General features: G+C 37.1%; 1 protein-coding gene, 1 long non-coding RNA gene and 1 pseudogene across 9 annotated transcripts in view; 1 reads left to right on the top strand and 2 right to left on the bottom strand.

Moving 5' to 3' along the window:
* Positions 1 to 26,922, top strand: part of NTNG1 (netrin G1) — a 341,042-nt gene that overhangs the window by 31,506 nt on the left and 282,614 nt on the right. The gene's annotated exons all lie outside the window — the stretch shown is intronic.
* LOC116600804 lies at positions 1,776 to 2,153 on the bottom strand (annotated as a pseudogene).
* Positions 20,832 to 26,272, bottom strand: LOC116567412. The gene is made up of 3 exons (XR_004276212.1): positions 26,133 to 26,272; positions 22,561 to 22,863; positions 20,832 to 20,961 (listed from the first exon to the last, which is right to left on the bottom strand). It is a non-coding gene; the product is annotated as an uncharacterized LOC116567412 (long non-coding RNA).

The following is a 26,922-nucleotide window of genomic DNA, read 5'->3' as shown; positions in this document are numbered from 1 at the left end:
ATAGTTCTCAGAATACAGTTCTTTTTCACCTTTTTGGTTAAGTTTCTTCCTAGGATTTATTCTTTTTGGTGTAATTGCAAATGAGATTGTTTTCTTAATTTCTTTTTCTGCTTCTTCATTTAAAAATGAAACAGATTTCTCTGTATTAATTTTGATCCTGCAACTTTACTGACTTCATTTATCGGTTATAGCATTTTGGTGGAATCTTTGGGTTTTCTACATAGATTATCATGTCATCTGCAAATAGTGGAAGTTTTATTTCTTTCTAAACAATTTGGATGTCTTTGACTTTTTTTACTTATCTGATTGCTGTGGTTAGGACTTGCAATACTGTGGTGAATAAAAGTGGTCAGAGTGGAACTGTTACTGATTTTGGAGGAAAAACTCAGCCACAGATGTTGGTTGTGGGTTTTTCATATATGGTTTTTATCATGTTGAGGTATGTTTCCTCTAAACCTAGTTCGTTGAGAGTTCTTATCATGAATGGATGTTACATTGTGTCAAATGTTTTTTTCTGCATCTATTAAGGTGATCATATGGCTTTTATCCATATGATCATATGGTTTTTATCTTTCTTGTTAATGTGATGTAGCACATTGATTGATTTGGAAGTACTGAACCATACTGTATCCCTGGAATGAATCCCATTCAATTGTGGTGAATGCTTTTTTAAATGTATATTGTTGGATTTGGCTTGCAAATATTTTGTTTAGGATTATTGTACCTGTGTTCATCAGCGATATTGGTCTTTATTTTTCTTTTATTTCAGTGTCTTTATCTGGTTTTGATACCAAGGTAATGACTTTCATAGAATAAATTTGGAAGCTTTCCTTCCTCTTCTATTTTTTGAATAGTTGGATAAAAATAAGTATTAACTCTTAAAATGTTAGTACAATGCACCTATGAAGCCACCGGGTCTTTGTTATTTTTTTATTACCAGTTCAATTTCATTGCTAGTGCTCAATCTGTTCTATTTCTTCCTGTTTCAGTTTTGGAAGATTATATGTTTCTAGGCATTTATCCATTTCTTCTAGATTTTCTGATTTGTTGACATACAATTTTTCATATTTTATTATCATTTGTATTTATGTGGTGTCAGTTGTTATTTTTCCTCCATTTCTGATTTTATTTATTTGAGTTCTCTCTCTCTCTCTCTCTCTCTCTTTCTCCCCCCACCCCTTTATGAGTGTGGCTAAAGGTTTATCAGTTTTTTTATCTTTTCAAAGAACCAGATTCAGGTTTCATTGTTTTAGTAGTTTCTATTTCATTTATTTCTGCTCTCATCTTTATTATTTTCTTTATTCTACTAGCTCATGGCTTTTTTTATTCTTCTTTTTCTAGGTCCTTTAGGTGTAAGGTTAGATTGTTCATTTGATTTTTTTCTTGCTTCTTGAGAAAGGTCTGTAATGCCATAATCTTTCCTCTTAGAACAGCTTTTGCTGTGTCCCAAAGATTTTTGACCATTGTGTTTTCATTTTCATTTGTCTCCATGTATTTTTTTGGGGGGGGTGGGGGGAGAAAGTTCTGTTTAATGTCAATGAAGAAACAAAGTGTGTAGGTGCTCTGTGCCAGTGGTGATGAGATGCAAAGGGGGGGGGGGGGTGGAGAGGAGATGAAATAATACACAGCATTATTCTCAGTGAGCTCTAGCTCTTCATTTTCGCACTTGAACCAAGGAGAGAGAGACAACCATCATTTTTCACTAAGGCTGTAGAAGAATGGAAACCCAACTCAGTTTATCAGCTCATACAGGGCAGGCAGAGAAAGAGGCTATTTTAAACTGATGTAAGAGGCCACTTGTGGTCTATTGGCAGCCCCCAACCCCGGAGCAGAATGATGCTGAAGGTGGTCCACAGCTGCAGTGGTGGCTGGTCCCAGCTCCCTAAAGTCCCCCTTGTTTTCTTAATGATAAGCTTGTCAGTCAAATACAGTTGGCTGAAGTAGACCTGTCAATGAATTGTTCCAATGTCTCCTTTGACTTTGTTCACTAGGGTTTGAATTTCTATAGGATCCTTTACATTCTTAACTTCTCTGAAGCCATGTCTTATTCTCCTGACAATATAAGTTCCATAATTGTAGGTGCTGAAATGCTTGCTCTCTCTCTGCATCACCTAGTATAGAACTAACAATTGCGTACAGCTGGAGGCTGCCATTTTGGAAACTCTCTGCATCACCTAGTATAGAACTAACAATTGCGTACAGCTGGAGGCTGCCATTTTGAAAAAAAAAAAAAATGGGTTCTCTTTGAGGAGGTCCAGAGTTTAACCTAATCCATAAAACTTAAGTCTCTGCAAAACCATGAAAAAATAAATAAAATGCAGCGGGGAGAAGTCTTGCCAGCAGGTGGAGCCTCAGCCTCAGTGAGCACTAGCTCTCCATGAATTGTTTTATTTCCCCTTTGATTTCTTGGTTGATCCATTCATTATTTAGTAATATGTTATTTAGTCTTTATGTATATGTATACTTTCCAGATTTTCTGCAGAGCTTCTTGAAACATGGTATGATTGTCCTTTTAATAATGTAATCCTATAAGGTGTACATTTCTCTAAGGTCTTGCATGCCTGGAAGAAGGCAAGTTTATAACTGAGTGGGGATATAATGAATGGAGCAATACTGGTTTTGACAGGACTGGCCCTTGGCCAAGCTATGAGGTAGCAACACTTCCACTTGCTTTGTACTCTACACCTTGTCATTACAACCGTTCTTCATGAATTTCACCCTCTTAGTGTCTTAACTGGGAATTGGGAACCTCTAAGGAGGGAGGGGTCTTAATAGGAATAGTTTATGATGTTACCCCTTCTAGAAATATCTACATTTTTATAGGCTCACACAAAGAAGTGAATGACTTTCTACTAATAAAATTTTAAATGGTGAGCTATCGATTTTAGGTCAAGGAGTACTTTCTAATCTCTCATCTTTCTGATACAATACCTAAGCCACTTTGTAATAGCCTGCTGTATTAGAGTCCAACCAGGGAAGCAGAACTATTAGGAGATATATACTAAGAAAAGTATTACAAAGAGTTGGTTTATGTGATTATGGAGGATGGCTAGGCAAGTCAGAAATTATAAGGCAGGTTGTCAGAAAGGGTAGGCTTGAACTCTCAGGCATGTTCTGAAGTTGCTCTCCTCTGTAGACACACTTTCTTCTTCTTCAGGAAATCATGGACTGTGCTCTTAGAGTTTTCCTGTTGATTGGATTAGGCCCACCCTGACTATCTAGGATAATCTTCTTTACTTAAAAGCCAACTGATTATGGACTTTTTAATAACATCTATAAAATACCTTCATAGCAACACCTAAATTAGTGCTTGAATAACCAGTGACTGTAGCTTAGTGAGTTGACACTTGAAAAAGACCATCACATCTGCTTTTTAAGAAAATTAAGAAAACTGTTTTCAAAGTGTTTAGCTATTTAGGTTTCTTACATAAAAATATAATTTAGGACCTAAAGGAAGTGAAGTTAAAGGGGTATTAGAGCCTAAAGAAGATAAATAAATCATTTCTCTTTTTGGGGGTGAAGGGGACATGTCTGTGTCATCCTTCAAAATTCAAGTGAGTGACAAATTTCAGTACCCATGCAATATTTCATTTATCTTTATGATCATCTTGTAGATGATGATTTAATAGGATAATTTAGCAGTCTTAATGAATGACAAATCAACTAATTATAAGCAAAAATTATTGTTACTGATGATGCTGATAAAAAAGTAATTACTTAAATGGCAGATAGAGTATCATTAAGGTTAATAACCAGATACAAACTGAACATAATTATTGATGCTGATAATCAAAACCAGTTGGAAATGAATTAATTGGATTTACCATTTGGTATTATTTATGTTTTGTTTTAAAAACAGCGATTATAGGTCATGTTTAGAAAACACATTATAATTTATCAAGTGACCTTGCTGACCCCAAAATAAAATAATAGGCAACTGTTTTTCACATTATAAACTATATCTTGGCTCCCATTTATTCTTTATTGGAACTTTTTAATAAGAGTAGGCAATTAATAATGGAGCCATTATTACTTGTTGTACCATACAAATATTGAGTGTCCTAACCCACATTTTAAAAAGGCAAAATTTCATTATGTTGAACTGTGTAGCCCTTAGTATGTGAATAAAATCAGACTGACTGGTCTTATTTTGTCAGTTCAAAACCAGATACATTTTTTAGCATGACATTTCTGTATTTTCAAATCAATACCATACTCTGTGCCCTTTTTAATATTTAAAAATATAAATGGCTGAGTTATTGATGTTTGAAAATGCTCAGCAAATATTTAATTTTTTTTTCTCATTACGTACACGTTTAACTACAATACTTCCTAATTTTCTCTATCCATTCTGTACCAGCTCTGAGTTTTGGACTTAGATTCCTTCTATTGCCTAGAAAACATCCCTTTTTCCTCCCCAATGGCCTTTCACAGTCTTCTCAAAATCTTTGGCAGAAAGCACGGAAAGGAGGTTTAAGATTTGGGATTAAGGTTTTTCTTCCTTCACTCCTCTGGCTGCCTCAAAGACACTGGGTTGTTTTGGAGTCTCCTTAGCTTCCATTAGTCTACTGTTGTGTGCCCCAGCAGGGGCTCAGAGGCTCTCTGGCTGTTCTGCCAAGCTTCTGTGGGGCTGTGGGACTGCTGTAGTTCCCAGCATTTGTCACAACACACCTGCTGCATCGATCACATTAAACTCCATTTCCCCGCCCTTCATAGACATAAGTAATCACCCATCTTCTGAAGACCCACAGTACTTCCAGAGCCTCTGAAGTGACAATGATTAACTTTGTCAGAGTCAGTATGGCGCCCAAGGCAGACTGTACTCCTCACTGATTTTCTAGTCTCTCATTCGCATAGGGACACGGAAATACTTTCAACAGCCTGGATTTTTCTAAGGTGGGGAAGGGAAGGGAGATGGTGGATGAGAGATCCAGGAGTTTTTAGAACCAGATTTTAACTTACTCTCCAGCCTCTTGCTTTTCTTCCTTTACCAACCTGACAATCTAGTATATATACTATCTGTTTGTGTTAGCTGTTACATGCTCTTCAGGTAACCGCCTGACTATACAGCACGTACTTCGCTTGTTGCTTGTTTAATCCTTAAACGATTATGAGGTAGGTATTATTTTCTTTATTTTAGTCTTGAGAACACTGTCTCCAAGAAGTCAAATAGTTTTGTCCGTCATCACTAAGCTAGTAAGGACTGAGGTGGGATTCATCCCTAATTTTAAACCTATTCTCTGCCAAGAGAGTTCTTGGTGACTTTGCAATAGTATATGAAAAGGTAACTTCTAATGAGTGCCAATTACGTATGAGGCACTATTATAAAAACTTATAAATGTGTTAACAACTCCAATAATTAGGTAATGTGATTGCTCCATTTTTCAAACGAGGGGGGTGGAGCACAGAGAAGTTATGTCATTGCCAAAGCCACACAATTAGCAAAAATCTTGGCAGTTGATTTTAACTTCTTATGTTTAATTTGTATGCTATGTTATAATTCATGAAGTCAAAATTCCAGAATCCAAAAGTTAAAAATTATCTTAACTGTACTGTCTCTGGAGAAGAAAAGTGACCAGTCATTTGGTTCAGCCATTTTTGGAATGTGGCAACCATTGGGAATGGAATTTTTGTGAAATGCATTTGATTAAGGGTTTGCCTTAAATTATAGACTGCTTTTTCCATATCCTCTCACTGAGGACTCTCATGAACATAAATTCATTAATAGATACTTGAAAAATACAAAAAGAAAAAAATACCCTAGCATTTTTAAAAGCAATAGGTACTTGATAGAATGTTTATGGTATGTGAAAATAATTTTTCTTGGAAATTCTAAAGTAGAGAACTTGGTAGTATCCTTCTGCAATCTACATGAATCAACTTGACTTTTGAGAACAGCTGACTTTCTAGAGAAATCACCTCATTCAGAAGAGAAGACTTTTCTGTTTTCAGGTTGGTATGAGATTGGTATAGGAGAGCTCAGTAATATATTAACTGGTCCACAAGAACATCATAATGGCTCTGTAGTAAGAATTGAAATTACACTTCCCTTCTAAGCCATTATATGATATTTATCAAAGAATAAAAGTAGCAGTGCTTTAAAGATTTACTGAGATATATCCAGCCAGGATGCATTTTTTTTTTTTTCAGCGCACCTTAAAAATCTCCTTATAATTCACTATTCTAGAACTCTTTTCCATTTCCTATTGTTCCTTTACCCCTTTATGCTTTAAATTTTTTTTTTTTAATTTCTAGGGTTGGATACATTATAGTCTAGAATACAGAAAGACTTTAGATTCTTTAGAAATACCAATTTCAAAGCCTTAGTTGAAAGGGATTGGTGTTTCTCTTTTTCAGTAATAGATAAATTAAATATCCCATACTTCTGTTTGTCTGTGTTTGTCTGTTTGTTGTTTAGGGCAGGAAAGAAGTAAAGAATTGGGCCAATGTTTCTTTGACAATGAAATATGACCAGCAACATTTTGCTTTCCCTGCAAAATTATATGCCAAACCCAGCATCTTTCAATAATGTTCCAACACACCTGTTACTTAGGGAGTAAAGGTTTATAGCTCTCTGGATCTTAAGGAAGACCATGCCTATATGGTAAAAGTAGTGTGAGATGTTTAAGAAGTCCTTATTTAAAGCAATGAAATAAAATGAGAAAATAATCATAGCTCTATATTTTTGCCACCATTCTAAGACAGATAAGCAAATATCAGGCATCAAAAGACTCCATTGTCACATGGAGTGTTTATTCTTGGTCCTGGAAGAGAGATTTGAGTTTTAGAATTCATTTCTGTAGAATTTAAATCTCATCTAATTCCTTCAGAGATTTCTGATCTTGATGAATCAATGCATTACATTAGTCAATACTACTATTGGGAGAAGAAAATTGAGTCCTGTTCAGGATTAATGTGTCATTAAAAAGTAGTATCTAACTGCAGAAAGATAGATTATGATTGTTTTTATTTGATCTTGAGGTTTCAGTCTTCTAAACAAACAAATTTTAATCCAATCACTACAATATAGTAATATTTGAAGAGTATCTGCATGTGAATCATCTCTATCTACTTGATGATGGCATTTATTGAGAGTTTTATGCTACATTTTCTGTTCTTTATAATGACCCTGTGATATACCTATAATTGTCCTCAATTTGTAAATGAATAAAAGGATCAGGGGTGCCTGAGTGGCTCAGTCATTAAACGTCTGCCTTTGGCTCAGGTCATGATCCCAGGGTCCTGCAGCAGGAAACATTCCTCTCCCTCTCCCACTCCCCCTGCTTGTGTTCCCTCTCTTGCTGTCTCTCTCTCTATCAAATAAATAAATAAAATCTTTTTTTAAAAGGGGGGGTGTCAAAGAGGTTCAGTAACTTGTTCAGGGACACACTGCTGATGTTTGAGTTGAATTTCCTGAATTTCCACTGTGGAATCCAGAGGTTGGTTGGATGTTTGCCCTTTAGTTTATTGTGCTAAAATACACATCTCTTCTTGCTTATTTTCTTAATTCTTTGCTCTCTCACTCCCTCCTTCTTCTCTGACCCTTCTTAGAAGGACTTCCGTTCTTCTGTAGAAACTATAGTAAGCTATAGTCTACTTTTATTGCTAAAGCTTTCCGTGACCAACCCCTACCCTCATGCTTAGGAGACTGATTTTTATAGCCTTCCAAAGGGCTCCCAAAATACCTTGTCTATGCCTGCGATAGCATTTACTACACAGTACTGTGATCTCCTGTTTGTTTGTGTAGTCACCAATTAGAGTAAGGACCTCACTCTTTGCTGGGTGTTTTTAAGAAATGCCAACGTTTGAATCGTACTGAAGTTATTAAACTTGAAAGCTTGGGCTTTCACTGCCAATAGTTAATGGCTGACTGTGACTCAAAGTCGAATATATGATTCTAAATGTTGTTTTCTTAACCATTATACACCATTATACTCTATTGCTTTACAGATATTCTTGAAAATATAAATATTAAAAACCAGTCATTTAAATTTACTTGCATATTCTGTTTTGTAACAAGATTCTTTTATTTTTTATTTTATATTTAATATTTCTAATAATTAAAGACTTGTATGGTGTAGGTGAAATGGAAGTAAATTTGAGCTTGTTTCACTTGAAGTGACTGTGTTTTACAGGCTTAGGAAATGATGGGATGCTTTCACAAAATAAAAAGCGCTTGAAAATGTATTAAATTAAAATGATATTTAAGAAATAGAAATGCCAGTGTTTGGGTCCTATCTTTGGAGATGAAGTTCACAGATTGTTTAATTGTCCAAGTAATTTTAGTGAAAATTCAGAGTCAAGAATGAAATACAAACCTATACATTTCTTCAAGTGCAAGGATAATTCAGCCATATTCATAGAATTTAGTACCATCCCTGATATATAATAGATAATAAATAGTCGGTGCTTGAATGAATGAATAAATGAATGAACTTCAAAATGTTGACCTGTATTTTTGCAATGTAAATATTTTATTTATTTACTTGATTAATGTATGTTTGATGAATGCATAAATGCTGGATACTACTAAGTACACAAGAGCACTTACAATACGAGCTTCAGATTCAGCTAGTGCTTTCTGAATTTCACAACTAAGTTGTACTTGCCCAGCAGACCTCAATATAGTAGTTCTTCTAGGATGCTTCATAAAAACTCCAAGCTCAAAAAGAAGCAGTTTATTGGGATAAATGAAGTCCAACCACACTGCAAGCAGGATATGAGGTTTCTTCTCAAGTCTATCCTGGGGGTTTGAAGGACCTCTACCTACTGGTATGTTCTATCCTGCTCAGTCTGTGTTGGAAAGCAAGAGGCATTGTAAAATTCAACAACCTGTGAAGGGATCCTGGCCCTAGCACTCACCAGGCTAATGCTTTGGGCAACTTAATAGGAGAAACTGATTATTACCCTAGGAAATCATCAGGATATTACTAGATTCTTAGAACCATAAGAACATAAGTAGGGGGGCACCTGGGTGGCTCAGTGGGTTAAGCCTCTGCCTTCAGCTCAGGTCATGATCCCAGGGTGCTAGGATCGAGCCCCACATTGGGCTTTCTGCTCAGTGGGGAGCCCGCTTCCTCCTCTCTCTCTCTGCCTCTCTGCCTACTTGTGATCTCTCTGTCCAATTAAAAAAAAAAAAAAAACTTAAAAAAAAAAAAAAAGAACATAAGTAGGGCTCTCAGAACTGTAAAATATCCTTTAGGTCTCACTTCAGTGGCAATCAATGCTCAGAGTCCCCTTTTAAAGCACTGGAAAACATGCTGGTATAATTAATGTCACTGAGGTATTGTTTTTCCCTTTTCTTTCTGTGTTTTTTTTTTCCCCTTAGAGAGTTAGGCAAGTTACAAGACAGATGTCTTCTATGAAAAACTATTACGTAAGTTGAAACAAAACGCCAGTCTCTAATTATAGTGAGGTATTGGGGGACAATGAGTAAATTTGCTTGAATGAGATCAATCATAGAAATTCTCTAGGGCACCATATTTCAACTTGGCATGCAAATTCCAAACTCATTTACAATATGCATGGTGAGAACCACAAGAAGTTCTAAGGCCAGTTTTGGAAAGATTCATAACTTTGTCAGTTGGTTATGTTCTGCATAGGATCATAAGTAATTTTAGTGTTGACAAGTACAGATTCTTGCTGGGGGCGGTTTGAAATTAAATTTAGCAATTCAGTACAAATCAATAGCTACTTATTGAGGACCCTCCATTTTCAAGGCCAGGCACTGAGAGGGAAAGGAAGTTGAGTAAGATGAGGTTCCTACCCTCAAAGAACTTTCTGTGGCATGGGAAAGCTGCAGCTTTTGATTATAAAGTCTTGTTGCAAAGAAAGTAATGATCTATAGAGTAACATGATGGTAGGGGAGATTGATTTAGAGAAAGTCAAATGGTTGCCCATTTCCTATGGTTACCCTTTTTTCCCCATTCAGCTGCACTCAGCAACTCATTTGTTAAGGGAGATAATGGAGTCCCTCCTTATTTGTGGAGGTTATGTTCCAAGACACGAGTGGATACTTAAAACCACAGATAGTACTGAACCCAGTGTTTTTTCCTAAACATATATACCTATGGTAAATTTTAATTTATAAATTAGTCACAGTAAGAGATTAACAATAACTCATAATAAAATGGAACAGTTACAATAATATACCATAGTAAAAATTATATGAATGTGTTCTGTCTATCTCTCAAAATGTCTTATTATACTTACCCTTCTTTTTGTGATGATGTGAGATGACAAAATGCCTATGTGATGAGCTGGAGTGAAAGGAATGATGTAGGCATTGTGACACAGTGTTAGGCAACTATGGACCTTCTGATGATGCATCAGAAGGAAGATGTCATCTGCCTCTAAACTGTGGTTGGCCAAGGATAACCAAAACCTCAGAAAGCAAAGCCACAGATAAGGGGGTCTACTGTATACATTATTTGTTTCTGAAATCAAAGTAATAATCACTAGGAGCTTTCACAGACGTGAAAACTGTACCTTCACTCTAGGGACGCCTGGGTGGCTCAGTCAGTTAAGCATCTACCTTTGGCTCAGGTTATGATCCCAGGGTCATGGGATCGAGCCCTGAGTCAGGCTCCCTGCTCAGTGGGGAGTCTGCTTCTCCTATCTCTCTCTGCTGCCCCTCCTGCTTGTGCTCTCTTCCTCTCTCTCTGCCAAATAAATATATAAAAATATTTTTAAAAAAATCACTAGGTGTTTTCATAGACATGAAAAATTATACATTTACCCTAAATATCTGAAACCAAGATGCTTTGGAGAAAGAATTTCACTGAATTAACTCTTATAAATAACTCAGCTCTGTTGATTCTTAGCTAAGGAATTTAAGAGTTGCTTAAATTTTAAATTTAAGAGTTTCTTAAATTTAAGAGTTCATTTGTTAGCAAAGTGCAAATCTTAACATCACCATAGCTGCATTAGTTGACAGGAATGAACTGCATTACTCTTACAGTAAAGCTCAAGGATGGTGCTGGTGCTTATCTGAATGGGAGTATACTGAAAATTCACAGGTTAAATACAGTACAGTACTACATTAGGGAATTCATTAAAATGGATAAACAGAATATAACTGTTCATAATCTATATTTGCAAAGGTTTCTAATTTTCATATGCCACACCCAGGTTGCCTCAAATGCCTTTTGTTCCTGTTTCTTCCATTCAGTTCTCATTGCAATTTGCCTAGTTTGGTTCCTTTTTACCTCTCATTTGAACAAGCATACATACTCTATGGCAGAGTTTCTCCGCCTTGGAGCAATTGGCTTGTGGACCTGGATAATTCCTTGTAGATGGTTGTCATATACACTGTGGGCTGTTGAGATGCATCCCTGGCCTCTAACCATCGGAATCCAGTCATACACACACCCCATTGTGACAAACAAAGTATCTCCAGGCATTGCCAAATGTCCCCCTGAGGAGCAAAATTGCCCCAGTGAAAAACCATTCATCTAAGGCAATTTTCTAAATATTCTTCCTCTGTTCACAATAGCTGCCATTTTAATAGTTCTAATCCTTGCTTTCATTATGTTACAGTGACTTTTTGCCCTAGTATTCAGGCCTTTATTGCTCTTATCCCATCTTTTTAAAGTTTCATTTTCAGCAGAACACTACATGCACCTGTTAACAAGTAAGAGAGTTACAGAACCATGAAAAGCAATCTCCTGTTCCATTCCTCTCTTCTGTCATGTCTAAGGCAACTTTGAAAAGACTGTTTCTGATTTACTTGTAGCAGTTTTTCTCCATAGTTCTAGGTATAGTTATACTTCTGTTTATTTGATTTATCAATTTTAGGCAATGTCTGTTGGCTCTTTGTTTTAAAGATGGGGTTATGTAGCTCAGGTATGTAATTTGCCTTTTCCCCTCTCTTTTTTCCATTTTTCATCATGTGATTGTTTGTAGTCATACATGGTAATCTTGAAAAAATAATAAATTATCGGTCAACCAACTTTCAAGGCCACAGTGTTGCACCCTCAAGCTGAGTAGGATAACGAGCCGGTTGATATTTCTCAACCCACCCATTGAAAAAGTTGAGATCTTCACTGCTTTTACTTTTTCTTCTTCTTTTCTGTATCCCACCTTCTGTTAGCTATGGTTTTATTTACATGATCATTTACACTGTCGACATTTTGTCTTGCAAATACAACAAAGTCTTCTATGCTATATTCTTAGGTTGACTCTTTAAGTTAAAAAGCCAATAAACTGAATTTACATTATTATGACTATGCATACATTTCTCACTGCTAGGTCAAGTACAGAGCTATAATTTTAATTTCTTCTCCATTGGGGCCAAAGGCATAATCCTTGAATCACTTGAAGGAGAGAGATCAGTATTAGTGTCACATAACTTCTTTCCTCAACTGTCCTCAGCTCTGAAAAATCATGGTATATTTTACATTGATTCATAAATAGCCCATATTTTTCTTGTGAGGTTTTTATTCAGTCTAATTAACATCCATCACCATACATAGTTACAATTTTTTCTTATGATAAATTTTTTTTTAATTTTTTAAGTTATTATTTTAATTCCAGTTAGTTAACATACACTACTATATTAGTTTCAGGTGTACAATATAGTGAATTCAACATTTCTGTATATCACCCAGTGCTCATCACAGCAGGTACACTCCTTATCCCCATCACCTATTTCACCCATCCCCCCGGCCACAAGCCCCCCACCCCCCGACCCCGGTAACCATCAGTTTGTTCTCTGTAATTAAGAGTCTGTTTATTTCTTGTGATTAAAGTTTAAGATCTACTTTTTTGGCAAATTCTGAACGTATAATACAGTATTATTAACTGTAGTTACCATGCTGTGCATTAGCTCTTGTGAGCTTTTATTTGCTTTGTTTCCTGCATTATTTGTCTATTTTTCTTCATCATATCCTCACATTTACCATGCTGATTGATCACTTTTCCCACATGCCCAACTCCACACTTAGGGGTTCTTTTCATTATTTTCCTAAAGTGGACCCACAGTTTCCTGAATCTCACGTCTTTGTAATTTTTGCTTTATCTTCATTATGCTTGACTGTAAGTTCAGGCAACTAACAAATAAAAAGTGTATTGTGCAATTAAACATTTCCTTCTTCTACCCTCACTGTGATTGATAGATTGGACATAAAATTCTAAATTAAAAGCATTCTTGTTTATAATCTAAGGGTACAGTTAGACATAGGGCTCCTAAAAGGGATACATTTTTTTCTTGACGTATTTTTCCCCTTTATATTTGGTGGCACTAAGTTAGGCCATGGTAACACGAAATACTAAAATTTCAGTAGCTTGTCACATGTTCGCTGTGGGTATCTCTATCTGGGCCTCATTTGTCTTCTAAATATGGGATCTAGACTAAAACAGTAGTCTATACCAGAGAATGCTCAACTCTTGACAAGTGGAAGAACTATGATTGAACCAAATGTTGACACTTGAAGCTCCTGCTTATGTTATTTCCATTCCATTCAAATCCAGTCACATATCCAAGCCTGACACAGTGGAGCAGGAGTCATTCCTTCCAGTAGTCTTCCTCCTTTAACATCCCACCCCCATCCCATAGGAAGGGCCAGAGGGATGGGCCATATAGAGAAGGACAATGAATAAGTAGGAATAATAATATAATGTACCACATTTTAGAACTTTAGAACTTTCTCTTTATTCTTAGAGTTCTGAAATTTTTTGATTATGTATTGATATGGTTATTTTATTCATCTAGTATGCCGGGAACTTAGTGGATCCAAAGACTCATATCCTTCTTGTGAGGAAGTTTCCTCAATTATTTCTTTAACAAATTCTCCTTTCTGTTCTTCACTCATTCTTTCTAGAAGTTGAACCATCTGAATTGCTTATATATGGTATCTTTATATCTTTTTTATTTTTATACATTTATTCCATTATTTTGTCTTTTTGTTCTGTGACATTTTTCAAGGCATTTATTTCCCATCAATTTTTAAATTATTTGACAATAACTGTTGTTTCGATTTTTATTTTCCCAAAATATTTTCTTGTTTTACAAATATAAAATGTTCTTGACTCTCTGAGTAGATGAATCTGATAATTTTAATGTCCTTTTCTATTTCCTGAATTATTTCCATTTCTCTGTGTTTACCCTCTGAATCTCTTTTCAAGAATTTCTGACTAGAAGCACTGTGAGGGAATAAGCCTAGTTTGGCTTTAGAAAATAGCATGTCTAGTGATGACTGTCTGATGCACAAGAATACCAAGGCTCCACTATGAGACTACAGTATCCACACAAGAGCCTTACCTTTGCCCAGCAATTAACTCAAGGTTTTTTCTTACTCTTACTAGCTACACTCCAGCGAGTACCATGTATTTTCCTTTCCAAAGACATGAACATGGGTTGATACCCACCATTGGGAACAAGATAGAAAATGCTATAAAGTGCCTGCTTCTCTTTGAAGAGCCCATTAAGAAATAAAAATATATTTGAACTTCTATAAGGTTGTGAATTTCACAGAACTTGTATTTATACTGGTATGGAAGACTCAATCAACCCTTTGACTCAGTAAGCATAATAATTAAGCTGGTCTGCTTCTCTGTGCTCTTTCCCAGTGTCAATGTGAATGCTAGTTGATTTGTTGAAGGGCCCTGGAGCACAAGCTTTCTCACTTTTTTTCACCTAAAATTAATGATAATTCATTTTATATTAAGACCTGGTAAAAACATATAAGCATAAATATGCATTTAACAGAAATAAAGATTCACAAAATGCCATACTATATACAAACCAATTTTATACCTTCCTTTCTATATTAAAATTCTGATCAAGACTTACTAAACGTGTTTTATGAGTCACTAACAACTTTATACTATATGAAACAGTACTATAGAAATTCTATGAAGTAAATAAAAACATTCTCTGGGTTTTCAAATAAATGTCATAATTTCGTTACTCCAAAGATATTTCCTTTATTTTTTAACAGTATTTTAAAACTCGGAGTCTTACTTTGTGTGTTTAACATGACAATTCTCAGGAAACTTTGTTATCTGGGTATTTCCTCCAAAATCCAAACTTAGAGGAAAACTTACCAAGCTAAAACGCAAAAGTGACCCAATGATTACATAGTATAATAAGGGATATTTGTGCTCATTGTCTTAACTGGGATATTAAGTCATCAGTATCGCTTGTTTTGGGGGACATGCATTTGCAACATAGGTCAAACAATTTTCAAGAAAAATATTTAGGCGTTGTTGCTTGATTGGTGCACTTCTATATGTTGAGGTAACCTTAAACAAATAGCCCAAGGACTGTACTGCGGGCTTCTCTCTGCCAGGTCGCTGCTTGTACCTAAAGCTCTTCTATTTTGGTAAAAAAAAAAAAAAGTGTATCCCATTTGCACAAGATTAGTTGAACACTCTCTAAGATTGATTAAAATCTAGGACTAGCAGAGCAAATGATTCAACAGAAAACATGAAGCATGTGTAGTTATGTTACACAAGGAAAACAACTCTGTATTCAGGACAGCTTTCTTAGAAAACCAGAGACAATGGCAGTGAATTCTAAATAAAAAATACGGTGCAGTGAAATAACCCATGACTGAAAAGGAACTGTGAGCACACCCATGGTTAACATCAATTGATTATGTGTTGAGTAAATGAGGGTTTGTTTTCAATTGTTATCTGGAGAATTGAGTACCTGTCAAGTAGCAAGAAAGTTGCATAAAGTACAGCGTTTTAAGTGGATTCTGTCATGCTCCTAAAAAAATCTTAAGTGTTGGTTAACTTGTATAAAAGAAAAAGTAAAATACTTCCAGGGTTTTTTTCCCCCTACTGGGGGGTTAGGAAGATAATGGCTTTTTAAAGTTTTCAGAACCCTTCCAAAGAAGTGTTGTTGCAGATTCTTTTAAGTAATAGCCACACAAATAATCACGGATTACAGTGTCATACAACTCCATTAACTAGGTGAAGGAAAAATAGCAACATTTTCATTTTAATGAGATGTCAGCTCCCGCCCTTGCCCTACGATGCATCTTAATGTCCTTCCTGTCTACACTGACTTGGGGCTCCAAGGCTCTGTCATTACTTGGCAATTCCTTTCTCTAATTTCTTGTGACACACGGTGCTTAAATCCACAAGAAATGTGAGGTGAGGCAGAGAGAATTCCTGCAGACTGACTTGCTATATGCAGAACGCTCATTTACATTATTCATTAGATAAGAGCACTGATTTGCATCTCATTCTGGTTGTCTCCTTTAGGTGAAAAAATCCTGGAGAACTCTCCATAGTCTCCCAATTTTTTTATATTAATAATAATTATTAGGAGAATTATGCTTGATTGCTGTCCTAGATTGTGTCCTGTACCTTTCACAGTTCCTCTTAAAAAAAAAAAAAATCCTAAACACCCCCAAATCCCCAAACCAATGTGATTTCCCCCTTTGTGTTTAAAATACTTAAAGCTTTAACATTTGATGAAAGATCTGAATACATAAATACATTTTATTGAAATGCAAAACGAGACATTTATTTATGATCTATATCTAACATTAGGAATGGGAAGGAGGAGGGAGTGGGAAAAAAAAATACAGGCACAAGTACAGCATTTGAGTTTCCCTAAATCTCATTTTAGAGAAATTTCCTAGCAACAGAACATGCCACAGATTAGAAGATACTGCTGGTAATAAATTCTTCCCCTCTTGTTGGTCAAATCCAAGTAATGAAATTTTGCTTCGCGTTTTCACTTTGGAAGCAATGACCAGTTGGGATTATATTTCACTGGTGCACCTGGGTGGCTCAGTTGGTTGGGCATCTGCCTTTGGCTCAGGTCATGACTCAGCATCCTGGGATCAAGCTCTGCATCGGCCTCCCTGCTCAGCTGGGAGTCCCATTCTCCCTCTTCTTGTTCTTGTGCTCTTGCTCTATCTCTCTCTCTCCCTCCCTCTCAAATAAATAAATAAAATATATATTTTTTTTTAAAAAGATTATATTTTCATATAATCTTTGGTCCTATCATTATAAAAAAAAATTATTGATGTCTTAATATGGGTAGAGTTCTGGCCTCTAGAGTTGTTGTGATAAGTACAAGGAAAACCATAAAATATCCTCCTTTCCTTGGCCTATAGTCTCTATATCCCGTGGTTGTGTTAATCTTCTAAGTGCTCACCATTTCCTTGGCACAGGGACTGTAGGGCTTTATTTATGAACTTAAGTGATTCTATGGTGTTCTGAGGTACAAGCTGCCCAGGGACTCCGATCTGCAGTCTCACCTTCAGTTGGAACTGCGAGTGCATTAACAAAGAGGAAGCAGGAGATCTTGTGGATGGCAGCATTTATTCTTCTCAGGAGAGAAAGGAGCAAAGGAGCCTGAGACTCCCTCTCCCACCTGCTGATTTGTCGATGTTCAGTTGCCCCCTGAATAAATGATGGCATTCTGTTGAATGCCAAGGTTACAGTGAATCTAGTGTCATGGATCAATCACAACATCCAAAAATGAAGTGGGATGCCTATGCAATCAAGGTGACTTTGTAACCAGAAGCATGGTGTCTGGCAGGCTGGGATGGTTTGTTTCTGAGGAGAGGCTTCATACAGATTGTACATTGTTTCATCAATGCCGGTAACAGAAGATTGAATCGATTCTTTTGCTCTACTTTTCCATGTCTCTCAAGGCCTTTAATTCACTGGTGGAAGAGGTTATCACAAACATTTATTATCCTTGTTCATGGGGCTCCCCTCACCTAACTGCTGTTTATTCTTGTCTGGTTCCTGTGATTAATGCTGTGAAGCAAAGCAGCGACTTTTGTTCTTTATGGCTGTGTCCAGCCTACTGCAGTGTTTAAGGTTTTTTTGGCGTCCCGTAAGAAGCACCATTTTTGAACAGCCCTCTTTTACAAACGACTGAAACTGGAATCCTGTCCCAGACTTATTTTTGGCCAGTAACCAGTTAGGTCAACTTCAAATTTTGTTTTTCTTGCAAGCGTGACTGTTTAAAGATCTCTTTCCACTTCAAACAAACGCTCAAAGGTTTTCAAATAATGAAGTTCTTTTCACTTATTTAATTGGGTCCCAACAGTGACCTTTCAAGTAACAAACATTAATATTAAAAATTGGGGGCAACTTATGCTTAGTTGTACTAGCATAAGTTGGGAAGATTATGTCGTTTGGATGACATCAATCTTTTTTTTTTTTTGTTAATGTCATAATAGGCTTGTAGTGCCATGCTTCATAAAAATGTCGCTGGTGAGCTATTCCCACTATGAAAGTGTTACTGTGGTTTCAGAATCCTGAATGAACTAAAAAGATTACATTTGGATGTCTCATACACATTTCAAAAATAACATGGCCAAAAGACAACTGTGATTTACCATTCTGCCCACTTTCCTTCCCGTCACTCAAAAATGATTACTAATCATCTCCGTGAGTGGTATTGTCATTCCCCCGTTTGGTTAAGCCAAAAACCTAGTGGGCCTCGTTGATGCCCTCTTTCTCTTATCTTTATGATCTGAGTCCTATTGCTGTCGGAGAAATCACCTCAAACAGAGAAGGTAACGAAGAGAGTGTGGCATGAAAGATCTTATAGCCATTTTCGGTAAATACTATTAGCCACCACCCACCCTCTGTCCACAACTATTCACATCCTTTCCGCATGCAAAAGACACTTGACTCGTCCCTCAAAATTCTCAGAGTCTCATCTTATTACTTGAAGTCCAGAATGCAATCATCCAGATCAGTTCCAGGTGCCAGAGAGGCGCTTTGGATGGAGTTCTTCTAGCACGGTTCTTTTCAATCCATTAAGAGCTGAGAATAAAAGGCTCCAATGATCTTCTTTCTGTATACCCCCACAGGCAGTGGGGGTCCGGTGTAGGATAACCACTGTAAGTATTCTTGTTGAAAAAAGGAAGGAGGAACAGGAGGCACACAGTGTCACTGTCCAACAGCAGTTCTGAAATTCAGCGGGACACAGCTTGCCAGTTCCTTGATGTGGCCTCAAATCGACTTCTCAGCCATTGCTTTCCCCAGCTGCTGGGTTCATCTTCTTCAGCATTTGGTTTTATTCCCTGAGTTACTCTGCCTTCCATAAGAGATGGCCTGTGTTTGTAGCTGACTAGATTTCTCATACTGCTTCCTGCGATTCATGGGTCCAAAGACCAAACCCGTTTCTTTTTATGGTGTATCCTTTTAATCCAAGCTGATACAGTTCCTTGAAAAATTTTTGTTCTCTGATATATCAGTATAGAAATCCACTGTGTTAGACAAAAGACACGCCCAGGAATCTCTTCAATTGATGCCTTTTTCTGCCATGGACTCCCAGGGAAGCTGCTCTAAGACAAACCCTTAAGAGTCTGGGTGCCTATGTTTGAAAAGGCATGCCCTTAAATCCAGAAGGCTTTCTATATATTTGAAAGGTTTATGAGGCACCATCTTATATCTTTCTGAAGTTTTAATGAAAAATTTTACAGTCACACTCTTGTCTTCATCTTAATGATGAGACATTTCCCTAACAGGTCTTGCTTGATTTGGGTCTTTGCACTAAGGCCCTTTCTCACTTTGAGAATCTTCTACTGGGAGATGCTGAATGAACAAGGTTTTTGGTCTTGTTTTTGTTTTTTCAAACCCAGTGAGGCTTTTTATATTTTCTTTAAAGCTTGCTTGAAAGTTGGCCGGTAATTTCTTTCCTTATATCTTTGTATCTGTGCCTCACACATGGCTAAAAGAAACAGATTGGCACTTTCAGCATCCTGCCTGAGAAATATCCTTAGACAAATTCACCAGTTTATTAGGCTCATCTTTTATTTTCCATGTCATTACAGGCAATGGGGTTGCCAAACTTTCTGCCACTATAAAGCAGAGGTCAGATTTTTCCTAGCCTCCAGTAACAGTTTTCTCCCTGTCATACCAGCTGTCACTAAAGTCTCCTTAAGGTCTTCCTAACCTCTGCTAGCTTCACTAGCTGTCACTTACTCTGACCAACTGTCTCTTTAAGGTCTTTCTGGCTTCTGCCCACTGCCCAATCCCAGATGTTTTAAGCTCTTGATATGGCAGAACTCAAGTTTGGAATGACAATTCTGTTTCAGTTGCTATTCCTGCATAAGAAATCACGACATAATTTTGTGGCACACATTCTCCCTTTATTATGCTTAAAGAATTTGTGGATCAGGAACTGGGCCAGGGTACAATAAAGATGGCTTGTCAATTCCATAATATCTAGGATTTCAGCTGGGAGACCTCCAGTGCTGGGGGCAGTTTGACAGCTGGGACTGGAGTCATTTTGAGGCATCTCCGCTCACATGGCTGGCGTTCGATGTGGGCTATCAATAGGGACCTCAGCTTGGGCTGTTGGCTGAGGTACCTTCATGTGATCTCCCCACATGGCCTGGACTTCCTTACTGCATGGTGGGACACAGAGTAGTTGAACTTACCACATCAAAGATCAGCCTTCAAACAGGAGTGTTATAGCCCACAAAGTTTGTACTGGTTTCCTAAGGCTGCTGTAACAAAATGCCCCAAAATGGGTGACTTAAAACAGAAATTCATTCTCCCAGTTCTAGAGGCTAGATAGCTGAAATCAAAGCATTGGCAAGGCTGTAGTCCTTCTGAAGGCTCTAGGAAAGAATTCTCCCGTGCCTCTTTTGGTTTCTGGTACTTGCTAGGAATCCTTGGTGTCCCTTAGCTTTGCAGCTGCACCACTCCATTCTCTGCTTCCCTTGCCACATGGTCGTCTTCCTTTTGTGTGTGTCTGTATCTGCTCATTTTTAAGGAGGCCAGCTATATTGGAACTAAGGTCCACCATAATCTGTGATGTCCTCATCCTGACTAATTATATCTGCAAAGACTATTTCTAAATAAGGTCACATTCTTAAGTCCCAGTTGGACATGAATTTTTGTGCAGCACTCTTCAACCCAGTGCAAGCTGGAATGATACTGTCTCTCTAACTTAGTCTTAAAAGTTACACAGCACTGTTTGTGCTGTTCTGCGGTTGGTTGATGCAGTCACAATTGTGCCCTCTTAGGCTGAAAGAGAGAAGAGTGAGACTACGCTTATTATTGAGAGAGTTTCAGGACCACATTGTAGAAGAATGTGGGGTATGAGGTGTTTTTCTGCTCACCTTTGAAAAATGCAATCTGCCACATCCTTATCTAGTCCATGACCAAAGTCTATTGATTCTACCCACAAAATATACCCCAAATATGTCTGCTATACATCTTTTGCCCCCCATTCATGTAAAGCAGCATGGTCTCCCATCTGAATTATTGCATTAGATTCTTATCTAATCTTTCTGCTCCTACTGAGCCTCTTCTAACCCGTTTACCACCAAGACGCAAGAAGCGAGATATAAAAACTATAAATTGATTCATGTCATTCTTTTTTAAATCTCCTTGGAGGCTTCCTATTGCATGCACAATAAAATCCTAGTGGCCTAAGAGGCTCTGCATAATCTTTCCCTAACCTGTCTTTCCATGTGTCTCAGTGAAAAGGCATGCCACCTTCTCTCCTATGTAGTCTCCAGCAGCCCAAGACTTCTAACCATCTTTGGACCAAACCAACCACATTTACACCTCCAATACTTTCCACATGTAGTTTTCTTCATCCTGGAAATCTCTTTCTTCAGTTCTTCATTAGGTTCACATTTTGCATACTCTAAGTTTCATATTAAATGTTACCTCTTCAGACAATAATGATAGTAGTAACTATAGCTGACTTTCTTTTGAGTGATCTCAAAACATTTACCAGACCTTGGCACTGGTCATTCTATCTGAATTATCAGTTTAAATCGTTATATCACCCTATGGAAGAGGTTCTGTTATCATTCTTATTTTACAGATTAGAAAACCAAGGCTTAGTTTAAGATTTTAAATAATGTTCCCTGAATCATACTGCCATATGCTGTGTAATATACACTAGGTATTACAGAGTTTAGAATTATACCCATGGCTGTCTGAGTCCAGAGACTGCCCTCTCCACCACTAGACCCCGCTGCCTTTCCCGAAAGATGTGTCCCTTACGTTATTCTTAGACATAGCACCTATTTATTTTCTTCATTTTCTTGATCACTCTCTGTAATTTTTAAATATATATTTGCTTATTTATTACATATCTTTCTCACTGGTATTTTTGTTGAAGAATTTTTGTTCTTCATATCTGTATACCAGCATCTAATACAGTGCATGGCACATAGTACATACTTGATAAGTATTTGATAAATAAACGTAGGGATGTATTGGCAATTCTTTTTTTTAAGATTTTATTTATTTATTTGACAGACAGAGATCACAAGTAGGCAGAGAGGCAGGCAGAGAGAGAGAGGAGGAAGCAGGTTCCCTGCTGAGCAGAGAGCCCGATATGGGACTCGATCCCAGGATTCTGAGATCATGACCTGAGCCAAAGGCAGAGGCTTAACCCACTGAGCCACCCAGGCACCCAGTATTGGCAAATATTTAACCAGCAGTTTTGGATGGGGGTGGGGACTGATTTGTAGCTCTCTTGGCTTTTCATACTTCCACCACAGGGCTGATTTTAGTTAGCAGTTTAACAACCGACTCACAAGATCCCTGAAAATTAAGCACTGAATGAATGAATGAATGAATGTTACAAAGACCATGGTAGCTTACCTATAGTAACTGGTTTTTGGGGAGACAGCCTGGGGGGGGGTGTCCTTCTCTCCACAAGCCCTTGTGACTTTAGCTCCCAACATAACAGGCACGTTGGTGGGGTTTCCGAGCACAGCTGTTATCAAAGCAGCACAAGGACGATGAAGAGTTAATGCTGTATCTGAGATACTAAATATCTGTACAACAATGTAGTGAGAAACACTGAGACCAGATACTGTCATTTCTTCATCTTTTTTCACTGCCTCAGGTGTTGGCGAGGACACATATGATTCAGAAGCAAGGGCAGGATGACTTTGTTTTATCCTTTATAGAGAAAGGATGGCAGGGGTTGGAGCAAGAAGGAGTGAAAAAACAGTAGAAGGGGAAAAAAGCCATTAATATTTCACATTAGGTGTAAAAATGCTCAGTTACAGCTTTGGCTAGGAAGAAAAATCTCCTTGAGAATATTTGTTAGATTTTTATGCTGGATGATCACACAAAAGACTGATTTATGATATGTCCAATTATTCACCTTTGTGTATAATATGGAATGACATAGGCATTGTTTTTTAAATCACTGTATGCCATTCAGCATTGCTAACAATATTTTATTTGACAGTTCTTAATTTTAAAAAACATCAATTGATATTTGTTTGTGTTTTGTTTTGTTTTGTTTTTTGATCAGCAGTCCCATACTGGTGTGAATCTGGCAATAGATCCAAATGAATTCACGGCATTTGGTAGGATTTTATTTATCATGCTGGGGATGAAAGTTCCAACATATCATGTGAGCTGATTGCAACACTAGGGTTGTAAGACAAAGGGTGGTGCTTAGATGTGTTGTCTTAGTCATGGCCAAGGTATAATGTGTCTCTTATTTAACTGACAGGTCTATACCTTGGTCCCATATGCTGCAGTCCATTCACACCTTGCAGGGGTAAATACCTCCTATTATGCACATTCATGCTGAGGTTTTGAATGAATATATTCTAAAATGCTCTCCTTGAGCAAGCTCAAGGATCTAGAATTTTAAAGTGCCTAAGTAATTAATTTTGTTTTAGAATCTTGCATTAATACCAAGAGAAATGCCTTCCTCTTTATTAATTTCCAGGTGTGAGTCTAAAGAAAACAGCAACCCCTTTTCTTGAAATCACATGAATAATACTGGAGCAAGACTGTCTCGGTTGGAGACAAAAACATTATATTTATGTCTCATGGTAATCTATCCGTTGGTTAATGGACCCAGAACCCTCTAGACAGTTCACAAATCCACATAACAGAGCAGATTTTTGCATTAAGATTCCTGACTTAGCTGAAAAATGTGAAAAATCAGATGCAGCCAAAGAGTTCCCTATTGATTACAAATGTGAGGATCAAGACTAAGTTATTCCATCTAAGGCAGCATTCATTTAAATTTAAAATGGTCCTTCCTGGTAATCTCATTTTGGTTAGTGGCATACAAATCAATGAAATTTTTAAGAGTATTAATTCCATCCCAAATGAGGGGCTTCCTATGACAGAATGGACATTGATGCCCAGTCATATTTTGGAGTCTCTAATAGTCTAATAGTGTGGGTGAATTTAGAAATGTAAATGAAGCTTAAAGACAAAGTTGTAAGTAATTCTTACTTTTTTTTTTTTTTTTTACAAAAGAAAATAAACAACTAGTAGTCTCTAAAGATAAAAGTAGGAGTTAAATTCTCCAACCCTGTCAAATTACTCTTTGTTGCTCAAATATCAGTTTTTTGCCTCTACCATTCGAGCATACTACTCTAATAGTATAGGTAGGTTCATAAAATGTTTTAAAATTCTATACTTCTTAGAAGAACCTTATAGCCATATAATTCATCAATTGTTCAGCTTTATATCTGGTATAAGAATTTCCTATATATCACCCTGGACAGATAGACAGTTCCAGTTTGAACACATCCACAAATGGAAAGTTCTTAATGTCCTAAGACAGTTGGAGCCAACACCTAAGACCTAGCAGGTAAATGCGCGTCAAAACTTAAAAGACAGAGTACCTTAGTTGAATGGGTTCTTGTACACCAGTATTCACAAGAGCTAAAAGTGGAAACACCCCAAATATCCACAGACAAGAGAAATTAATAAACCAAATGTGGAATATACATACAGTGGGATCTTACTCCGAAAGGAATGAAATTCTGATACTACAACATTGATGAGTTTTGAAGATACTTTGCTGAGCAACATAAGCTGGACACAAAAGGATAAATATCATATAATTCCACTGATGTGAGGCACCTAGAATAGTTAAAATAGTTAAATTCATAGGGACAAAAAGGAGAATGGTAGTCGCTAGGAGCTGGGAGAAGGCAGGAACGGGGAGCCACTGTTTAATGGATAGAGAGCTTCCGTTTGGGAAGATAGGAGTTTTGGAGAAGGATAGTGGTGATGGTGGCACAACAATGTACACATCCTTAATTCCATTGAATTGTACACTCGGAAATAGTTAAAATGGTAAATTTTGTATTATGTATATTTTGCTACATTAAAACCCAAAAGGTACCTTAGAAGAAAAGTGTCCCCAAGCATTTTTCTGTACTTTCTCTCTCCCTACTTCATCTGTGCCCCTCGTGTCTGACTCCTACTTTGTGCTACTGGCCTCTTTTTCACATATTGATCCTGGATGGATAGGCTCACTCAGTGCTTCCTCAGAGGAAAGTGGATGGACTTTGTTCAAAAGCCTTATCCCAAGGGAGGACTTCAGTTCCAGTGTGTTTTACTATGTTTTCCCCAAAAGTCCTTATAACCCCTGAGCCCCAAGTTTAGAGTCTGGGGTTTAGCCTTGCCGTCCTTCTTCCAATCTGGGAGTCCTAGAGACATATTAGCCTGCAATCTCCCTCTCTTTTCTTGTCTTTGCTGTTTTTCTGGTGCATCTTCTCCTATCTTGTTTTCCTTTTATTTCCAAACGTGTATTTAGTTTTAAAGTTTAAGATACACTTGCTGTTCCTGGATGGATGAAATGGTCTTTGTTACAATTGCTACTTCATATGTGTGAGTACATTTTGCATGCTCAGAAATTACCATGACAGGGGCGCCTGGGTGGCCCTGTGGGTTAAAGCCTCTGCCTTCTGCTCAGGTCATGATCCCAGGGTTCTGGGATCAAGCCCCGCATTGGGCTCTCTGCTCAGCAGGGAGCCTGCTTCCCTTCCTCTCTCTCTGCCTGCCTCTCTGGCTACGTGTAATCTCTGTCTGTCAAATAAATAAATAAAATCTTAAAAAAAGAAAGAAAGAAAGAAAGAAATTACCATGACACCATGGGATTTGGTTCTAATGTTCACTTTAATTCAATTGGCTCATATTATACAATAAAATCTGACTAATCCAAATAATGGGAGTTAGAGTTTAGGAGTTTCCTGAAAAATGAGAACCACTGATTAATCTCAAAAGAATTAAGTTTTCTTTCTTTTAAATTCTATGTGTATCATAGACAAAGTAAACAAAGATTGATAGGTAAAATGAAATAGGGTATAAGAAAATTATAGTTTAAAATATACTGGCATTAGAATGTAAAGAAAATGCCCTTAAACATATATTAATTATTTGTTATATTTAGAAATTAAAAGTACCTTAATAAGTGGCCAAGTTGTTTTTTCCTTTATTGGTAGGATAACTTTCCTTAATGGTGGGATGATTTTCTCTCATAATATTCTTCTTATCTCTCTGAGAACTTCTTCCAAAACTTCTTCAGTGTTGTTGTCTCTCAGGATTAAATTTCTTACTCTCTGTTCTTCTCTTTTCTCATTGTCTTTCTTGATAAGAGTTCAAGTTCTTCCAAGTTGCTATCATTTCTTCAATTTCAACCTTTTTGCTCTCCAAGTCTGGATTACCAGCTGTCAACTGAACATTTCCATATCTCAGAATAAATTGAAATTCTAGATGTTTTAAACCAAACTCAGTCTCTTCCTCCTTGTTGCCTACTTTTCTTGGATTCCCTATCTTTCTTTGGCTAGAAGCCCATCCTCATTCTCCTGCTAAAAGCAAGTAGTAACTAGTATTATTGAGCACTTACAGTATGTCAAGTACTTTTATACAAAGCAGTCGTTGGAAGTGTATTTAATTATATCCTCAGTTTCCAGCTGAGGAGTTATACTCTGAGTGATATAAAGTAGCTTGCCTAAGAGCTCCAAGTGAACACTGTGGCATTAAGAATACATGGCTCATATCTTCAATGTTGTGTTTTGCCAAGAGTCACTAAGTCCTATGACATCATAATGTCTCTTGATTTTATCTCTTTCATATTTCCTCTCTACTATCTTAGTTCAAGTCATCAAACTTTCACCTGGAATATTCCAGCTCTTAATATACCTTCAGTTTCATCACTTAGATTCATTCTCTTTACTACTACCAGACCTTCCT

This window comes from Mustela erminea, chromosome 10 (genome assembly GCF_009829155.1).
Source record: "Mustela erminea isolate mMusErm1 chromosome 10, mMusErm1.Pri, whole genome shotgun sequence".
Classification (NCBI taxonomy): domain Eukaryota; kingdom Metazoa; phylum Chordata; class Mammalia; order Carnivora; family Mustelidae; genus Mustela; species Mustela erminea.
The sequence above is the reverse complement of the archived record's forward strand: the minus strand, read 5'-3'. Positions and strand labels throughout refer to the sequence as shown.